This window comes from Columba livia, chromosome Z, assembly GCF_036013475.1.
Source record: "Columba livia isolate bColLiv1 breed racing homer chromosome Z, bColLiv1.pat.W.v2, whole genome shotgun sequence".
Lineage (NCBI taxonomy): Eukaryota > Metazoa > Chordata > Aves > Columbiformes > Columbidae > Columba > Columba livia.
Genome location: NC_088642.1, coordinates 68,467,544 through 68,485,586, shown reverse-complemented (window position 1 = coordinate 68,485,586; position 18,043 = coordinate 68,467,544). Strand labels below are relative to the sequence as shown.

At 42.1% G+C, this 18,043-nt stretch overlaps 1 long non-coding RNA gene across 1 annotated transcript in view; it reads right to left on the bottom strand.

Annotated features, from left to right (window-relative positions):
- Nucleotides 1–8,263: 8,263 nt before the first annotated feature.
- LOC135577313 (uncharacterized) overlaps nt 8,264–18,043 on the bottom strand; it is a 62,197-nt gene continuing 52,417 nt past the window's right edge. The window contains exon 3 of the long non-coding RNA XR_010469019.1: nt 8,264–14,748. This is a non-coding gene — a long non-coding RNA (uncharacterized LOC135577313). The remainder of the gene's footprint in view (nt 14,749–18,043) is intronic.

Below are 18,043 nucleotides of genomic sequence, written 5' to 3'. Positions count from 1 at the left end.
ATTCTTCAGACTGCGCCATGAGGTGAAGGGCACAAACAACCACATTTGAGGTGCTTCTACAATAATGCCAATCACATGATTTTCAACAAGGGCAAGTATCAGATTTTGCACCTGGGACACGGCAACCCTGACTGTACATACAGAATGGGGGATGAGATGTTGGAGAGCTGCTCTGCAGAGAGGGATCTGAGGGTTCCATTCAATGGCAAGTTGAACATGAGCCAACAGTGTGCCCTGAGAGACAAGAGGGCAACCATGTCCTGGGTGCATCAGGCACAGCATTGCCAGCCAGGCAGGGAGGGGATTGTCCCGCTCTGCTCTGCACTGGGGAGGCCTCACCTGGCACACTGTGTGCAGGTTTGTGTGCCTGCACACTAGATGTAAAGCTACTGGAGAGTGTCCTGAAGAGGCCTACAAAGTTGGTGAACGTTTGAAGAGGAAACTGTACGAGACGCGGCTGAAGTCACTTGGTGTGTTCAACCTAGAGAAGAGGACACTGTGGGGAGACCTCATTGTGGTCTACAGCTTCCTCACAAGGGGAGGAGGAGGAGCAAGCACTGAACTCTTCTCTCTGGTGACAAATGACAGAACCCAAGGGAATGGCAGAAGATGTGCCAGGGGAGGTTTAGGCTGGACATTAGGAAAAGGTTCTTCACCCAGAGGGTGGTGGAGCACTGAAGCAGGTTCCCCAGGGAGGCAGTCAAGGACAAAAACCTGCCTGTATTCAAGACATGATTGGACAGCACCTCCAGACACATTGTGTGAACTTTGTAGTTGTTATATGCAGAGAGGGGAGTTGGACCCAATGATCCCTATGGGTCTCTTCCAACTTGGGACATTCTATGATTCTATGAAAGAGGTTTCTGTGCTTTCCACCCCATAAAATCACTGTTTGAAAGGTATTACTCAATATGGAAATGTAACTAGCAGTCCTTGTCCATGCAGGGACTTTCTTGTAATCTGTTTTGCCATCCGTATAAGAATATATAACATATAAGAACAATAACATATAAGAAGATGGCCTTTTCTTTATGACTGGTCCTTGCATCACCACCCTTTCACAGGACGGATAACAGATGATCCTTCCTGTTGCTTACTCTTAATACAGCTCTCTTGTTCTCAGTTGCTTTAACCCTAATTTGCTTTTGTGGAAACAGAAACTATCCCACTCCCTGTAGAGTGAGAAGAAGTCTCCTCTGGTGCTCTCACAGACAGCTCAGTGACACTTCCAGCCCAGGTGATGAGGGGAATTTGCCACTATCTGATTCACAACATGGTGGTCATTTCCCACTGTGCTTAACTGCAGCTTGGCCTCCTTCATCTGTTGGGAGCTCATAAGATGCACATGAGTCTGCTCACCACACAACTCATGTGTTGAGTCTGTCTCCACACACACCTGCTCCCATGTTCTCTCCCTACCTGGAAAAAAATGCTGCCATTTCAGGGAAGATATTCCTTTCCCATCACAGCCAGGAAACTCTCCTCTAAAACACGCTGTGCCTGAATGAAAAGTTCTCACTCTTCCCACTGTTTCACAGGTGTGGCAGCATTTGGCTGGTGCTCAGTGGCCGTTTCCACCTCTCCCAGATTTCTCCCCTTATTCCCAATCTATTTCTGTTCTCAGAACCATAAAGACACTGAATAACAAAGCCATCAAACAAGCTGGGTGGGAAAGGTCTTCTGGAGGGCATCTCATCCAGCCCTCTGAATTCAACACCAGCTTTGGAGACAGATCCAGGATAGGGGGAAATAAGAGAAAGGGGGGGGGAAAAAACTGTGAATTAAAAATGGCAAGGAGACACATAGCAAACACAGAGAAAAAGCTCACTTCCTTTCCTCTTCTTAGCAGAGCTCTAAGAAACAAAACGTTTAAACAGAAGAGCAAGAAAAATCTCAAATATCTCTAGTCTTTACATTAGCTCCAATTTTCCAACAGTGACCTGTGACCTCTGGCCTGGCAGACAGGCAGAACCCTTCCAGTTCCCACAGCAGATAATCTGCTTCTCAAACACACATTTAAGATTCGCAGTACCAATTCTGCTAAACAGAGACATCTTCTAGAAAATGCCACTGACTTTCCCCACCACGTCACTGTTGTTTTTTCCCTCTGGCAAGGTGTAACTCCATGTCTGCTTCTTGTGTACTCTTTAATGCATGATCTCACAATGGCAGCTATGAAGCTCAATATTTCTGTTTGCAAGCTGGATTCAACACATGAGGCAGAAAAGAGCACCGTGTCCTCTTGTGTGCAGAGCAGAGTGGGAAAGCTCAGGTGAGAAAAACACCTAAGACAAAGAGACACAAACACATAGTTTCAGCCTTTCAGGGCTGACTGCCACCCATGCAAAGGGCCAAAGTGCGGCCTCTTCTGAATTTGGATCAGTCTTCTATGATCCTACTAATGAGTAGCTTGATGGTCTGAGAATTAGACTAAAGCTGATATTATGTGGATTTCTATATTGCTGTTGGGCTTTTAAGGATACTCTCCACTTAAATATATATAATTTTTTATTTTCTTTTTCTTAAGTAATTTATTTTCTTTGCTACCAGTGTGTGTCTGTCAACTCAAAGTTCCTTAATGAGTTTAAAGTTACTGGGGAAAGGATGGACAAATAGATCATTACACCTATTTGCATAAGACAAAAGAACTGAATGTATTTTGTAGGGCTAAATAAGTGTCAAACTAAAACAAAAACTGCCTGAGATTAAACTGCTGCAACGCTATGACTGTTCAAATCAAAGGCCTTCTGATGAATGTGTTATCAATGTGACTGTTTTCTTGGAGCAATACTGAAGACAGAGCCCTCACCTATACCTTATCAGACAGAAATTCAAAATGACAAGTATTCTAGTTCATCACGAAATCCTCAGGCCTAGATAGGATCAATAACTTACATATACATCTTCCGATAAAAACTCTTGATTAATAATTAATAATGTTAATTATGATTATTGATTATATTTCTGTGGAGAACACTGTATCTGTGGAAATGCATTGCAAATGTGGCAATAATTTGCCTTGTTTGGACATACCCAGAGAAAACTAATTTTCTTACTTACCCAGCTGTTCTTCAGTTTCCTAAGTCAAAGCAGAGCCTGCATGTGATCAGATTCACCTGAAGATATTTTTCAATGTGAAACGTTTCTAAAGGTGAGACCACATGGTTATATTCTGCACATAGGAGTATTTGGCAGTTTGTAAGACAAATAAATTGGTTTCCTTTTCCCCAAGATTGCAATCTGCAAAATCCCAGACCTATCTGGAATACCTCTTCAACTTAATTTTACTAGTTCTACTCCAAAAAGAGCCTACCAAATAAAAACAAACAAAGAAAGAAAGACAGGCTTACAGATTTGGATAGCCAAAGCTCTTATCCTTCTAAAGGTTAATTTCTAAGTTCTTTCAGTATGAAATGCTAGAAACTATGAGACAACAGGGATGTCAGACAAAGTCTGCAGATTAAGTTATTTTCCTTTCCCCTCTTACTTGAATAAATATTAGCCATTCAGTATACTCCTTTCAGCGTATTGCACTCTCGGTTCTTAATAACAAGATACCAATTAAAATACAAAGTCAATGGGAGACAAGAATCACCCTGTTAGGGGTGCAGGATCACCCAGGTTAATCTGGGCTTGGTGCTTTGATAAAGCTAAGTGCCGGGCAAGATCAGATAGCACGAGATAATTAAAAAACATCAGAAGGAAGGCTTTGCATTTTTGCATTCTGCAAGAAGCTTTAATGATTCCCAAGGCATTAGAACATAACATGTATCTTGTTGAGAGAATACAAACCTGGTGTTACAACAAAATAATTGTTTTATTAGGCAGTGGGGATGGGCAAAGAGGGAGAAGGGGGATTAATATTAATGTTCCATTGTCTGAATAGCCTAAGGGAAATATAATTTAATTAGGTCTATGTACATTTTTTAAGGGATGCCACGTTTATAGCTGAAGAAGAAAACATCTGTGTTCTCAGGCAGTAAAGCAAGAAAAGTGTTGACCTTCACCGTGCTTTCACCAAAATAAATAAATAAAAAGGACCATATAACTGATTTCTTAAAGGCAGTTGAGATCAGTCTGGATGAATTATATGGTGAATAGCAGTTGCAAATGCAAAATAATGAGAAGATAACAGCCTGGAGTTAAAGAACCTGCAGACAATGGACACAAGAAAATTGATTACACTGGCTCAAATGCATTGCAGTAATTCTAGAAAGTGGGACTTCTACTAGAAATTTTAACAAAGCACTTCAGAATTTGTTTGTATGTAGATAGTTATTTTCAAATTGGCACTGAGGCCCCCATGAGCTGATGCCCATATTATTTTCTTCTCATCCTGGTAGAACACCCTAATGGGATTAACAGGAGAATAATGCTGAGCATAAGGCAGAGTCCTATTAAGATCACAGCATTTCAGAAAAGCAATGACAGAGACAAAGGTGTGAAGGTTCAGGGTTAAAAATCCATGGACATATGTCCCCTGTGGATACAGCCGTGCAAAACAAAGGTGCAGCTGCCTTCAGGTGCCGGCCCAGCACCTAATACAAATGTCTCCCTGTCCTTTCCAGGCGAGCCACAGAGATGTGGAGTCCTGCAAAGGACTTTGCTTATTTTGATTGCAAAAATGCACCTCTGAGACAGAGATCTCTTCCCGTGAAAAACTGGTGAAAACCAGAGACATCTTGTTAATTAGCTGAAAGGAAACCATGCAAGGAAGCTTATGGAAGGAGAAAGCGAGAATACTCAAGAAAAGTGGTTTTATTTAAAAGCATATACATGCATGTATGTATGCACACACGAAAATGAAAAGATTGAGCTGGGAGAAGAACAAAGCAATGGCAATTATGTTTTTCTACACAGAAGGCAAATTTGACAAGGAAGATGGATGTTTTTATGTCTGCTCAACATATCTTTCAATTAATATTTCAAAGACTGCAAATTTCTGAAATGAAAGTTTACATTTGCTTTACTGGATTTGTAGGACAGCGGTTACTAAATAATGTGTTGGAAACTAGAAAAATGTCTTTTTCTGGATTTCTTTGTTATTTGACACAAACAAATGTTTTCCTTTTGCCACATTACTGTGAAGAAGTCTTAACAAGGGAACTAGGTGGCTGGTTTTGTTTTGTTTTTTGTGAAAAGCCTTAAAAGTAATCAATTCTTGGTGAAGGTGATGATCACAATTAAAACGCACCTCCCTGTGTGTCGATATAAGGATGATGGTTCTGTGCACCCAGCCAAGCTCCCCACCCTTCCAGACACTTTAATACCTGCAGAGGTTTCTGGGCCACACTGGAGAACCCACTGAATGATGTCAACTACAAATAGACAAAACTTTCATCTTCTTTTATATCACTTGCCAAAGTTAATTCTCTGCAGCTTAGTCTCCCATGCACGTGTACATCAACACAAACATTCTTTTGCTATCACCCTTTAAGGCAGGGTGACAAGAAAGGGACACCTGAGGGTGCTGTGAGACAAAGAGTCCAGATCCAGACTTGTTTTCTGCTGGATAAAAGGCAGAGAAGAGTCTTAGTTGAAGGAGATAAGGCCCAAATTTATCTGGGGGGAAAAAATGTTTCCCATTTCTAAGCCTTAGAATAGTGTTGTTATAAGACACTAATCCACATCTTCCTCATGTATATAGACTCATGGACTCTTTTCTCTCAGAGGAACTCCAAAACTCATCTCTTGCTAATCTTCTTCACCACTAAACTTCTGAACTGTACATCATGCTTTGTCTTTACCCATACAGTCTCATTTTCATCTTCTCCAACATCACACTGATGATGCCTCTTGAGCTCATTCAGCCTGTCATCATCATCTAAAAGCCACCTTCTGGATCAGCTTGTGCCAGCCATTGTACATGGTTGTACATGTATGTCCCCAAAAGACATATGTCTCAACGAAAGGCACTTTCCTATCTAGCCTGTGTACTGCGTAGACATGATGGGATGCCACAGTGATGCATCCTGAGGCACCCCACCTACCACACTTGTGCACAGACTGATATTCCTGGCTGGAACAGAAAAAAAATGTGAATTGTTTCTGGTTTCTGCTTTTCTCTGGTTATGATGCATGGAAGCATGAATGTGTGGAAGTGGTTTCTTCTTGGTTTTGACATCACAGTCTGCCCAGTTCATGGTGTTTTGCTTCACAAATAGAACTACTTTTTGCCTACTAAAACCCTGTATAAAGACAGCAATTTCTAATCCTCTTGTTTGTGGAAAAGAAAAACATCGAAGCCTCAGAAGTTAATCCTAATCCTTCCTGAATTTTTGCAACTTCTGAGAGGCACTGCTTAAGATATTTATCCCAATCCCATTTATAGGGAGCCTGATGCATGATTATTAAGTGCTTGGTATCAACAATTTGCATTGAAAAGTCCTACCTAGCACTACTGCTCTGAAAGGTCTTCTGCTATCTGGTCGGAAAACAAACTGTATTCCTAAATCCCTTGCAGCTCTGGGTGACCGATGACTCTTCCCATATTTTTGCCAGCCTTTCTTGTATCCCTGCAGGAAAAGAAGAGACCAGCTTTACGTAAGGTCGGATCTTGATAGGACTAACACAGAGCAGATGTGGTCTGTCAGAAAGAACCTGTGACATTTCCGTGCCTTAGCAGCAATTTGAATTACACATTCAGACAAAGCAGCCTGTTGTTTCTGGTTTAGATTTGTATTTGCATTGAAGAGGCAACTTCTCAGAAATGAAGTATGCATATAAAATAGAAAGCAAAGAAAGGAAAACAGGAGGTTGATCAAGATGCAAGTGAATATATATAACTGTCAATTTCACACTGCTTTGCCTTAATGTGTATTTGCCATGGTGCACCAGGCCTCCGAAACACATTGGCATGCTGCAACTATCAGCTTGCTAAGCTGCTCCAGCTGTGTGGGAGGTGCATTTGCTCTCATGTGGTCATGGCCTGACCTTCAGCCTGTCCTGGGACTTCCTGATGAGCAGCTCAGCAGGTGTAGCACATACAATGCAGGCAGAAGGTAAGCCAGGCAATAGTTTCACAAGTATAAGTATTGTTATTCCCACTTCTGTCACAATGTGGGAGAGGATTTGGTTTTGGTTTTTTTTTCTAATATCTATGAAATCTTCTTTCCCTTAAGGGAGAATAGAAGAGCAGCAGGAGAACCAGACCAGATTTTTTGGCTCTTGTTACAGCGTCTTTCTCCCTACAGGCAGAAAAAGAAATGGCTAAGAGCCTTCCATGTAGGCAGAGCAAAAGCTGTCATTTTGATTTCTCCTGAACGCACGACTCAAAATTCCCAGCAAAATGTAGAGCTTCCCTGCAGCTAATCCTTCCCACCACTCCCCGCCAATGAATAAAGGCTTCTGACATCCTTCCCAGTCATTATGGGTTTTGTGACCAAGGGAGAGATGTGTCACAGCCTCGGGATACCAGGGAACCTGAGACAGGGGCCCCCACAGATCTGGTGGGGATCTTTGCAGGGTGGCAGAGGAGAAGTAACTCCATCAGGGATGCTAAATCATGCCACATCCAGTACTGTTCCTGTCCCTCCATTAAATTAAACAGTATACCCTGAAAATAAAACGGTTTCAGAACAAATGTGAGGCCTTGGTACTTACTTTAAAAATGCTCTTTAAGCTTCAATAACTGTTTGCCACTACCCTTGTCTACAGTCATGCTGAAGAAAACTATAGCTAGATGGAAAGTTATATGTATTCACAAGGTGCTAATGTGTACATATTATTATTTGCAGTCTCTCAGAGAAACCAATAGTAACTACAAATAACACTATGCCAGAAACTGGTTTCTTGACCAACAGCATTGCTTCAGCATGCGATTAACTGTTTCATTCGAAGTGCTCACCGTTGTTGATGACAAGAGGCTTTGTATTTGGATATGACACATGTTTTGGTCCATGTGAAAACAAGTTTGAATGTTAAATATTTTCTGACATTTTGGAGTTACTATTGCTCTTCTTCAGGGCAGCAGCACAGTCCTATGAGGAGACACAGACTCCTTAGAAGAGAACTTCGGATGAAGACTCCTTAGACAGTTCCTCAGAAGAAGTCTTGTTCTTCCTATTACCTCTCCGGTTGCTTTGGCATGGCTACCTCTCACACAGCGGTTACCTGGGAAAAGCCAGCAAGCCAGCCGTGGTGAGCTGGTCCACCAGGGCAAACCAAGGGATCATAGTAAACCGAGATCCTTCAGTCTCTCAAGGCTCAGCACATAGAGGATCAAATACATATCATGTGCATGGCTCACTCTCTGCTCCATGCAGCTTCCTGGGAAGATGTCTCTCACAGTCATTTGTTGTCTAACTCACGGCTGCACAGCAGAACCTCCTTTGAAAAATACACTCAACCCTTGTCACAGACAGATACTAACTTTAATAAAGAAGGCAGTTGGAAGAGAAGAACAAATCTTGCAGTCTGTGGGACTTCACAGAAAGAGTTACATCCCACATGCACAGTGCATTCACCTTCCTCTACAAAACAAGCTCCGTATAAAGTATCAGGATATTTGTGTTCAGATTTCCCTGGAGACAATGGGTTTCCAAATAAATTGGATGCTGCATTACATCTCTTTTCCACTTGGGAGGAGTGGGAGACAATATATTTAGAAACAAGTCAAGAGTGACCCAGAGCACAAAAGAAAATGAAATCAGAGGGAGAGCAGGGAAGTCTCATAATAAACGCATATCCCTTTGAAGCCACTTTCACATACATTTCCCTCTAGCTGCAGCCATTTTGCAGAGCTTTATTAAAATAGCATCTCTGCAGAGGAATTACTCAAAAGAGAGAAGTAATAGATTTTTCAGAACCAACGAAAACAAACTCCCCGGTAACAACAGCAGTCTTCTTTCCCAGACAGGAGTGCTTTAATTCCTTTCTCATCTTCATCCATTACAGGGACTAGATGGATCAAACCACATCAGAAGTCTGTGATGGTGCTGCCAACCATCTTGGGAATGCACTGGCCAGTCAACAAACCAGTTAAAAAAAAACAAAGACACTGCTGCTAATGCCCTGCAACCCTGAACCAGGAGGCAATAAATATCCTTTCTGAAGTGGGTGACGGGGCCGTGCTGAAAAAGCACTTCAGTGACAATTTCGTGGTGTTGGATTTGGACCGCATTTCAGCAACTTGAACAGGAGGAGAAGTGGGAGGAGGTGTGGTCTCTGTGGGCAGCTTGCTGTCTGTGGGAATAAAGCAGAGCAGATGCAACCCTTGTATGCAGCTGATCACATTTCCTGGCACACTGAAATATCTGAATTGCAGATTTTGGTTCTTCCTAGTTCTTTCTTTTTTTGCTTTTAATTGAAGTGTCAATTCTGGAGAGGTTTTTTTTTTACTATTTTTTGTATAAGCTACATAACAGGCAGAAATGAGATGCAATTACCCTGGAGAAAAAATGGGTATACTACTTCTGCTTCCAAACATCAGTGAAAATTATAGCTGATACCTTTTAGGGTTTTTTTGCTCTGTGACGCTATGCGTGAAGGATTTTTACCTTGTTTCTCCAATGATGAAGCATTCCACCAGGTGTAGATAGCTATGGTCTTGGCTCTCCATAAACTAAATGCTTCCAAGACCTCTAGGAGCAATGAGAGTATCTCAGCAAAACCAAAGTAGATCTCATTCATTGTCTCACAATCTTCACGGGCTTCCTCTCAAAAATAGTTTTATTTGGCAATCAGCACTTTCTCTCAGCTTGACATCTATTTGCCACATATCAAGACTATTTGTCCTTTTCAACACCAAAGCAAAGTTGTAACCCCTACAATGACTGTATGAATAAACCTAAACCCTTGGAAGCTGTGTCCAGTGTTGTATACTATGTGACCTCTGAGAGACAACTCAAAAAGCCAGCATAAAAGTCTGGTTTACTACCCTGACAGTTAAAAAATGTGTCAGTTTCAATGATGCATTTGGTCAGAGATTTACTGTTTGAGTTTCCTTTCCTGTCTGTCCAAAAGCAATGTGAATAACAAGAAAGAATGAGATTTTTTAACACTTCCCAGGTGGAGTTTCAGAGTAGGTTTCTGGGAACAGGTATTTGGATATCTAGGGAAAAAGCAACCCTTCCTGAATGCTGGAGCCATGTCATAGCGTGGTCAGTTAGCACTGCTGTTGTGTGCTGCCCAATGACCCTTCATGGGTGTGACAGGGAAAATATGAAATACACCAGCTATTGCTTATCCATCAAAATTAATATATGAGGTGATCTGCAGGAGACCTGAGACCACTTCTAGTCCATTAGGACCTGTAAGGACTACCAGAGAACAAGGCAGACTGAGCCCAGAGGACACCACTGCTGAGCAGGTCTGTAGGAGCACTTTGAAAATCTTCTGTACCATTCACAGAATCACAGAATCACAGAATGTTAAGGATTGGAAGGGACCTCAAAAGATCATCCAGTCCAATTTCCCTGCCTAGATTAGCTTACACAGGAGTGTGTCCAGCTGGGTTTTGAATGTCTTCAGAGAAGGAGACTCCACAACCTCCCCGGGCAGCCTGTTCCAGTGTTTGCTTACCCTCACTGAAAAGAAGTTTCTTCTCAAACCTCTTGTCTTCCAGTTTGAACTCACTACGCCTTGTCCTACCGTTAGTTGTTACCGAGAAGAGCCTTGCTCCATCCACATGACACTCACTCTTTACATATTTACAAACATTAATGAGGTCACTCCTTAGTCTCCTCTTCTCCAAGCTAAAGAGACCCAGCTCCCTCAGCCTTTCCTCACACAGGAGATGCTCCACTCCCTTCATCATCTTTGTTGCCCTACACTGGACCCTCTCCAGCAGTTCCCTGTCCTTCTTGAACTGAGGGGCCCAGAACTGGACACAATATTCCAGGTGTGGTCTCACCAGGGCAGAGTAGAGGGGAAAGAGAACCTCTCTCAACCTGCTAACCATCCCCCTTCTAATACACCCCAGGATGCCATTGGCCTTCCTGGCCACAAGGGCACAGTGCTGGCTCATGGTCATCCTGCTGGACACCAGGACCCCCAGGTCCCTTTCCCCTATACAGCTCTCTAATAGGTCATTCCCCAGCTTATACTGGAACGTGGTGTTGTTCCTGGCCCAGATGCAATATTCTATACTTTCCTTTGTTATTTTTCATTTAATTTTTCCCCATCCAACTCTCCAGCCACATGGGAGAGTGAAGAGAGTGACCCCTGAGCAAGCCCTCAGTCCTTGACATGCTGTGCTACTGTACAACCTGAGGCATGGGAATGAACTAGGGAGTGGAGAAAATCCAAAAAAAGGAAAGTGATTTGGTAAGGTAATTCAGAGTTTCATTTAGTGTTGTCTAGAGTTGCTTGACTGCAGCAAGGATATTAGCCTTAACTTTCCCTGGGGGTGAAAATGGACTTCTTTTGTTCAGAAGCCTCAAGTCAGAGGTATCCATGGGTTTGTGATTGACAAGGAGCTCTCCTGTCTGAAGAACATACTAAAAATATCCCAGGCAAAAGAGCTTCTGACAAGAGCAACAATTAAAAAAAAAATATATACACAGAGCGGCCAGCTATGGTTCAAGCTAAATAACAGAAACATTAAAACTGAATTCTATATGTGACATTAATGTTCAATGCAACATCCGTTACTGTCAAAATATTTGTTATTCTGATAAATTGGGATACCACATCTTTGAAAGGATATCTCTCTTTGCTGGAGTTTCTGACGTTCTGCAAGAGGTCCTTCTAAAAGGTAGTTCATTCCAGCATCCTTTGGAAAAAGATTAAGGGATCAGAGTGCAAAACCATCACAGCCTCTGGAATGTTATAACTAAATCCCTTTGCCCTAAATAACAAGCTTGCTACACTAAGCCTGGCTTGTTTGACTTCTGCTCCTGAAAGCTCAAGTTTTGAGCTACTTTAAACCTTGTAAGCAGAAGAAAGCGTATTATTCTTCTATTTCCCTTTATTTAATGCCTCTAGACCCTCTCAGGGACAGCACTGCTTCAGACAATTTAACCAGGCAATTACCGATTTTCCTGCAGTTCTCTGGCTGATAGTATGCACCACAGGCAGAAAATAAATGCTTCATTGGGGCAGACAGAGGAGGAGAAGAGGAAAGGAAGACAAAATCATATTTTTTCTGGATGTGTTTCAATTCTTCCACCTATATTTCTGGGCCTGCTTCTCTGCTACCTCCTTTCCTGTTCCATTAACATCTGCAACAAGCAAGCAATTAGGTGCTACAGGAATACATGGACATAGTTTTCATCTTCTTCTGCTAAAAAACATCCTGCCTCCAAATCTGAATAAATTAACCTGCTTCATTCATTATAGCACATAAGACGGTCGAGACCTGTTGCAGGCACATTTGTAATAAATACTATTCTTGACCAAGAATAGCAAGATTGTAGAAGTACAATCTGTAACTGCAGTAACACCTTTCTCTTATTTGTGTACACATCCAGAAAAGATATTTGTTTATGCACCATGAAAAACATAATTTCTTGCCTTCATCAAGATGAGCACTCAGAGCTGAGATGACCCTAAGTAAGCAATAACACTGCCATAGCAAACCAAGTTCTCTTATTTGTCTGTGTAAGAGTTACTGGCCCAGCACATCTGTTTTATCTTGATGAGGCTTGACTGGCTGCAACAGAGTTAATCATGTCTTACAGTAGCATAAGTGATAATGATCCCCAGAATTTTCATAAAAACTGGTGATTTGAATTCTGCACATTTTTGTAGCACACAACTGGGACACTCCCAACTGCATTATATCCTAGGTTTTTTGTTCCACTTAAGATACCTCTGACAATCTAAAACTACTCTGAATTGCTGAGATATGCATTTATTTACTAAGAACAGAATTTCTTTACTCTGTTAAAAATGCAAGATATAGAAATAACAAAGTATTCTCACATAAAAACATTGCCATAAGACTGTACAAACCTATTTAAAATTAAACTAATAATGTTGATAAAATACTCTGGTTATTAAATAAATATTATTTGTGGAAGCTAGAGAACTGCTAAATAAGCATCAGTAGCTCAGCCTTAGCTCTGTACTGGCCTTGTATGTGTAATCTATCCACCCCTGATATGGCATCCTGTGAGAAGACACAGCATGTAATGTAAGCCACATTTTGCCAGGCTTGAGTTTGGTATCCCAGGCTGAGGTTGAAAGCCATCAGGATGTATATAAGTAAAATAATTATTTTTTTATATATGTCCATGTGTATGTGTGTGCAAATAGATAACACAAAGAGCACAGAAAACCATGGGAGAACAGCCTGGCTTTCACACGATCAAACGCAATGGTACCTTTGAAAACTAAATCACTTGCTTCAGTAGTTTCATGACTAGATGCCTTTACCTCCCCACAACACTCGCCCCCGCATGAAGTGGGAATGGCTGTCGCTTCCTGTCATGCAGATTCACAGGCTTAATTAACACTGGAAAGTTTATTAAGATGAAGAACTAATTATAAATGTGGCACAAATCACTCACACCCACACCCTCCCACCGTCTTTCCCACCAGCTGGACAGTCCATTCCAGCAGAAGCTGCTTTTGAAGCTGACAAAAATCTGACACTCAGCAAAACACAGGAGTAAAGCTGCTTGTTCTCCATGGTACTTCACCTACAGAAACAACTTCAGCCTTCCCAGCCCATCCCCACTTTCTTGAGGCCTTCTGAAGGTCTGAAGAGAAGAAATAGGTCCATAAGCCAGCAGAATCAATGTGGTGGGTGGAAGGCTGCCCCCATCTGCATCCCATGAGTACAGAAAGGTTGCCGAGGCAGCATCCATGCTGCTCCTCACAGAGCAAATCCCATGCAAGGGGAAAACTTGAGAGAGTTAAGCTTCACATTCCTGTCACTTACAGTTAGTACCACCTATTTTCTATGGGATTTTTTTACTCTTCTATAAAATAAATCTTTAATTCCACAGAATCTCAGGTTCTTCAGTAATCAAAAGTTTCTGAATTTGGAGTGTGTTATTTCACCTTTTTTTTTTTTTTAAAACTTCTCTCCATATAAGCACTGGGGAGGTATTTGCTGGCCTTGAGACACTTGTCGTCCTGACTCGTTAGCAGAAGTTGGGCACAGCAGGGACTGCCAAATACCCAGTGAGCAAAGCCCATAAACAGTTGTAGAGCGTGGGAAACCCTTACTGAAGAGTGAAGAGAAGAACTGTGAACATCTGGCATCACAGACAGTGCTTTGAATACTCTGCATTTATACTGCATATATGCACAGCAGTGACTTCTTAACATCCTCAACAGCCTCCTGTCATGTAAACAACCAAGGGAGTAAAGGGGTTTTTTTGGACCTCTCCAGGCTGACACTCCCCATGCAAAGGAGCATTGTTAAAGGCAGCTTTTCATCCAGTGACCCTTTTCCCCTGTCCTACTGATAGGGTTATTTTACTCTTCTTCTAATAAGCACCTCTGGAGCCTGCTTTGGGAGTGGAGAGGAGCTGTAGAGGGGATGTAAACAACTGATCGCATTTCAAGGCTCTTTCCCTGTTGCTAGAAGGGGAGAGACACGTGTTAGGGCTGCCTGGGCCCCTTCCCCACCTCTCAGTTCCTGGTGCATTGTGGAGGGTTCTCAGCTCATACCCAGGGGAGGACCCTGGGTATACCCTGCAAGGAAGGACCCACGGGGAGGCACTTGTAGCGGCACAGGCACCCTTCAGCTACGCCAAACCAACCACTGTTCAAGCTGGGTTTTCAGTCCATCTGCCTTTCAGCTGCCTCCTGTGACTGCCACATGTTCCGCCTGCAGAGAAAATTATGCAAACCAGCCTGAAAGATAACAAAACAATTATATATATATATATATATATATATATATATATATGTAATATTTATTTCATTATAACAAGCACTTTGTTAAATAGCCTGAATCTGAAAAGGGGGAGAGAGGAGGGAATCAGCATCTCTTGTGGGTTTTTATCATCTTTATTTATTTATCTATTTGTTTGAAATATCAATTACAAGTTGAAATCTCTCATGCACTTTGCCAGAAGCTGAACTGGTCTGTATTTGACATATATTCTTTTGCCATTGGTTTCCAATCCTTGACTTGGCAGGTCTGTAAGTAGGTGTCTCAATAATAATTTTTTCCTTTGTTGTTTTTCATACTGCATGAAAATCAGTACAATATCATCCTATTTTTCTGATGTTCCACAACTGTGTGTGGACACCGCAAAAACAAATATAACTCCCAGAACCTCAGTGGTATGTAAGTACTTCACTTGTACTGATTTCTTTGGGAAACAGGTCATTAATACTCAGAGGATTGGTTCTTACAGTGGAGACTTGAATCCAGCCTAACATCCTAGCGTTTCAGATCATTTTTTCCCTTTATTTTTTTACTGTAAGCTACATGTCAGATAAACTTTGGATGAATGCAAGAGAATTGCAAAGTTTGGTCAAATCTCTCAAATATACCAAAATGAACTTAAAAATTTAATTTGTACAGGATGTCCTGCGGGCTTTCCAATCAGGACTAAGCTAACATAAGAACTACATTCACCTCGCAGTAGTTTTATGTTGTTATCATGTTCTTTGTTGGACCTAGCTGGCACAACTCAGTAATGCTAAAAAGTGGGTCAGATAAGTAAAAGCCTGTTGAAAAATATATAACATGCAAGTTATAAATAAGATTTGTTGATGCTTATGAAGAAGTGTCATGTATGCCAAGAAAAAATATTATTTCAATTTAAATGAAAAGCAGACTTGATACGTGAGAAAACACAACCAGTCTTATTTTAGAGATTCTATCTACATATTTGTCAGAAATTTTGGCAAACGCTTGGTCAGAGAGGCATGAAAAATAAGTTCCCCCACTGAGATCAGAGCTGTTGTCATGGTGTGACCCTTTCTATTTCTAATAAGCGCCAAGGCTGTCCTTTTCCTGGATCTTAAATAACCTGAAACACTTCTGGAGAATTTGCAGGTGTAAAGCATGGGGAAAACAAAACCTTTATTTGCTTCCTTGGAACAGTTGTTTGACATGAAAGAATCTTCTTTTTAGACTGTTGACTCCCAAATTTGCCTGTAGTCCTCTTCTGAGAATAGAATGGATTTTGGGCCTTCCACCTCAAAATACTGCATCATTCTCCACCTTCCCTTCCATCCTCAGACAGATGTCAGCACTAAGACACCTGCTCCATGAAGGATGTTATATATTGACTAGCTCATCATAACCTACAGTCATCATCACACAGTTAGGGTCCTCAAGTTCTGCCAGACAGCGGCATCAAAGCCATAGTGACAATAAAACTTTCAAACTGAAAAGTTACCCACCTCCAGAGCTCATGCTCATTTCTGGGAGATCTTGAGCCTCCTGATTTAAATTAAAGGTGTGCAGCACCCAGGGATTCAGTAGTGAAAGACATCAACTGTAAATAACTAGTCCAAATGCTTCTGCAGTGCTGGTGTCAGATCAGCTTCATGATCTAGTGGGTGTTTCACAACCAGGCAAATGTACATTGGTGCTCCCAATGCACAAGCCAATGCTCAAAATGAAAGAGAGAAGTGACAATATTTAGCTTTCTTGCTGTGCAGGATGCCGCATTAGAGCAGGCAGTTGTTGCCTAGAATCTACACAGCTGTGCCCCATATCTAAAAAGAACAAAAACAAAGTAATTCAGCTTCTTTTTTCTGTTGGTTAAAAGGGTCTGTGTGATTCAGAGCGAGGATGACACTGTTTCTGTGCCAGACTGTCTCCTTTGCCATGGGATCATGAAGATGCAGCTTCTCTGCAGGGAGAAGTACTGATGATAATGTGTTATTGAAGAAAAGCGTAGTGTTCTGGCTCAGATGCCAATTCCCTTTATAAGGCAATGCTGTGACAACATTCTGGTAGTACAATGCACTCTGGCAGTGTTTTGCTTCATTGTCCCTTTTAATGAAATAGGGGAAAAATAATAATGATAAATCTGCTTGGTGAAATAACTCCGGTGAAATAAGTCAGGTGACAGTCCTGTTTTTCATATCCAGACCACAGAACAGCCATCTTGACCACCAGACCTTGCATCTACCCCTACTTTATGACTTCCTCTGTTCTCTGAAAGACAACCTGATCTGCATTGCAGATGATCCTTTAATCCTCAGGTCCTACAGGAGCATAGAATTGCTTACAGTTGGCTTGATAGAGGCACAGCTGTTCAGCAGGAGTCGAGACTGTGAACATACACCATCTCCTGACTACAGGCGTGCCTACAGGTTACTGTCCCTCTGCCGCCCTTGCTCTGTGTCATAGAATCATAAAATAGTTTGGGTTAGAAGGGACCCTCAAAGGTCACCTAGTCCAAACCCCCTGCAATGAGCAGGGACATCTTCAACTAGATCAGGTTGCTCAGAGCCCCATCCAGCCTGGCCTGGGATGTTTCCAGGGATGGGGCATCTACCACCTCGCTGGGAAACCTGGGCCAGTGTTTTACCACCCGCATTGTAAAAAATTTCTTCCTCATGTCCAGCCTGAATCTCTTCTCCTTTAGTTTAAAACCTTTACCCCTTGTCCTATTGCAACAGGCCTTGCTAAAGAGTCTGTCCCCATGTTTCTTATAGGTAAGTACTGAAAGGCCACAACAATGTCTCCCCAGAGGCTTATCTCCTCCAGGCTGAAAAACCCCAACTCTCTCAGACCGTTCTCCCAGCAGAGATGTTCCATCCCTCTGACCATCTCCATGACCTCCTCTGGACCTTCTCCAAGAGGTCCATCTCTTCTTGTCACTGCCTTCTTGGAGCCTGCTGTCCAAGGTATTGTGTAAGCACTTTCTATTTTAAAGAAAATGAGCGAAGATACATTGCTTACAGTTGGTAACTCTCTTTTACTGAACTGCAAGAGCTGGGAAGGTCTCTGAAAGTGACAGAGGCAGCAGGGCTGGGGTAGAAATCATGTCCCACAGAAAGGTGCATGCAGCAACCCGGGAGACATGGTGTTCATTCCCCACCAGCACCCACTGCCTCCCCACTGGTCAGGAGAACGGTCTGTGTCACCTTTGTTAGCTGTCTTGGAGTTATTTGGTGAGAAAAGCAAGTCTGTTAAACAAACACTGCAAGCATTTACCGCAACTGAGGAACAAAGCCA